General features: G+C 34.4%; 1 protein-coding gene across 1 annotated transcript in view; it reads left to right on the top strand.

Moving 5' to 3' along the window:
• The window catches only part of LOC309620349 (zinc finger X-linked protein ZXDB-like), a 962758-nt gene that overhangs the window by 27610 nt on the left and 931842 nt on the right, over positions 1–3306 (top strand). The gene's annotated exons all lie outside the window — the stretch shown is intronic.

Genomic DNA, 3306 nt, shown 5'->3' with positions numbered 1-3306 from the left:
GTAGTAACGTATTGTTTAGCCTCCATGTGTTTGTCTTTTTTACGTTTTTTTCCCTGTAATTCATTTCTAATCTCATAGCGTTGTGGTCAGAAAAGATGCTTGATATGATTTCAATTTTCTTAAATTTACTGAGGCTTGATTTGTGACCCAAGATATGATCTATCCTGGAGAATGTTCCGTGAGCACTTGAGAAGAAAGTGTATTTGATTTCTGTTTTCAAACTTTTTGTAATTCTTCTGTGTTTATTTTTCGTATTCTTTTTTTCTACCACCGTGTTTTGATGATTTTCTTTAGTTGTATGCTAGAGTTACTTTCTTTTTAGTTTTTGTGTGTCTATTGTTGTTTATTGATTTGTGGTTACCATGAGGTTGGTTTCTGTTGACCCATAAATATATCTACTTGGATTTTTTCCATATGCTTGAGATCATACATCACATTTTTATTTTATTATTTTTTAATATTTTTTATTTTATGAAAACATAATTTTTAATTGAAGTATAATTGATGCACAACATTATGTAAGTTATAGGGGTACAGTATAGTGATTCACAATTTTTAAAGGTTTTATATTTACAGTTATGATAAAATAGTTATTATAGTTTTATAGTTATTATAAAATATTGGCTAGAGTCCCTGTGTTGTATAATATATCCTTGTAGGTTATTTTTACATAAAAGTTTTACCTTAAATCCCCTACACTTATATTGCCCTTCTGCTTTCTGTCTCCCCACGGGTAGCCTCTAGTTTGTTCTTTATATCTGTGAGTGTGCTTGTTTTTTGTTATATTCACTAGTTTGTTTTATTTTTTAGATTCCACGTATAAGTGATATCATACAGTATTTGTCTTTCTCTGTCTGACTTATTTCACTTAGCATAAGACCCTCCAAGTCCATCCATGTTGTTCCAAATGGCAAAATTTCATTCTCTTTTATGGCTGAGTAGTGAAAATTGTATTATAATTGTATTCAGCAATGTTGCAGTTTAAGAAATGGGAAAGTCCCTGTACTCCTCTAATACTAATATAAAATATTGCACTTCCTCAAATTGTACTTGACATTAAAATAACAGTTGTAGCAAAATATATCTCAGTAAAAATATGAGAGTGCTGAATGTAATGCACCTTTTGTCCTGTATAGGAAATTTTTGCCTAATAAATGACATGGCTTGTTTGGATGAAACCTTCCAGAACATTCCATCCTTGGGAGGAAAAATAACTACAGTGAGGAATGACTCTCAGATGGTGAGATCTAGGATTCTGTCACTGAGTTCTACCCAGAAGTCTACAGCGACCACCCCCTCATCACTGTCTTGTAGACAGCATATATACAGGTCATGTTTTTGTATCCATTCAACCAGTCTATGTCATTTGGTTGGAGCATTTAATCCATTTACATTTAACACATTATTGACTGCGGGATTTTTTTGCAGAAACTACCACCTGTGGCAGGTGATTTGTTATGTAAGTGAATATTGATAGACCCGTGTTTTGGTATATATCAACAACTTTTTTTGCACTTAATGCATTTATTTGAAACTTTGTACATGTCTTACTAAAGGATTCTAATATTTTGTTTGAGTGTGATAGGCAGTATAGCAGGCACCTATGTGCAGGGGAACAGAATATCTACTACAAATATATCATGTTTCACGGTGCTTTCCCCGGAAAGAGCAGATTCTACACTTTCTGGCGGATTTTTTTTTTTTTTGTCCTTTGGGCATTATTTCTTCTAGAATACGTTTTTTATTTTACCTGATAGCAGACAAGATGGACCTTTGAGGGGGCTCCTTTAGATGTCACAAGAAGGACCAGGTGGGGAACTACCACTACATTCACCAGAAAGGTCAGTTACCCATTCTTTACTACTGCTAACAAAAATTGCTTGTAAGTTATTTTATGCTGTGCATTAAGGATAAAATAAATGTTATTTTATTTTATTTTATTTTTAACACATTTAATGGAGTAAAATTGCTTTACAATGTTGTGTTAGTTTCTGCTGTATAACAAAGTGAATCAGCTATATGTAAACATATATCTCCATATCCACTCCCTCTTACGTCTCCCTCCCACCTTCCCTATCCCACCCCTCTAGGTGCTCACAAAGCACCAAGCAGATCTCCCTGTGCTAAGTGGCTGCTTCCCACTAGCTATTTTACATTTGGTAGTGTATATATATAAAAGCCACTCTCTCACTTCGTCCCAACTTACATTTCCCCCTCCCGGCATCCTCAAGTGCATTCTCTATGTCTATGTCTTTATTCCTGTCCTGCTCCTAGGTTCTTTAAAACAATTTTTTAAAAAAACATTTTTACATTCCATATATATGTGTTAACGTATGGTATTTGTTTTTCTCTTTCTGACTTACTTCACTCTGTATGACAGACTCTAGGTCCATCCACCTCACTACAAATAACTCAATTTCGTTTCCTTTTATGGCTGAGTAATATTCCATTGTATATATGTGCCACAACTTCTTTATCCATTCATCTGTCGATGGAGACATAGGTTGCATCCATGTCCTGGCCATTGTAAATTGTACTACAATGAACAATGTTGTACATGACTCTTTTGGAATTATGGTCTTCTCAGGGAATATGTTCAGTAGTGGGAAGGCTGGGTCGTATAGTAGCTCTGTTTTTAGTTTTATAAGAAACCTCCATAGTGTTCTCCATAGTGGCTGTGTCAATTTACATTCCCACCAACAGTGTAAAAGGGTTCCCTTTTCTCCACAAACACTCCAGCATTTATTGCTTGAAGAGTTTTTGATGATGGCCATTCTGACTGGTGTGAGGTGATACTTCATTGTAGTTTTGATTTGCATTTCTTTAATGATTAGTGATGTTGAGCATCCTTTCATGTGTTCATTGGCAATCTTTATATCCTTTTTCGAGAAATGTCTATTTAGGTCTTCTTCCCTTTTTTGGATTGGGATGTTTGTTTTTTTGATATTGAGTGGCATGAGCTGCTTGTATATTTTGGAGATTAAGCCTTTGTCAGTTGCTCCGTTTGCAAATATTTTCTCCCATTTTGAGGGTTGTCTTTTCATCTTGTTTATGGTTTCCTTTGCTGTGCAAATGCTTTAAACTTTCATTAGGTCCCATTTATTTATTTTTGTTTTTGTTTCAAGTTCTCTAGGAGGTGGGTCATAAAGGATATTGCTGTGATTTATGTCATAGAGTGTTCTGCCTATGTTTTCCTCTAAGAGTTTTATAGTGTCTTGCCTTACATTTAGGTCTTTAATACATTTTGAGTTTATTTTTGTGTATGGTGTTAGGGAGTGTTCTAATTTCATTCTTTTACATATAACT

Source organism: Balaenoptera borealis (assembly GCF_965194805.1).
Source record: "Balaenoptera borealis genome assembly, chromosome: X".
NCBI classification, from domain to species: Eukaryota; Metazoa; Chordata; class Mammalia; order Artiodactyla; family Balaenopteridae; genus Balaenoptera; species Balaenoptera borealis.
Note: the sequence above shows the minus strand (reverse complement) of the source record. Positions and strands in the feature narration are given on the sequence as shown.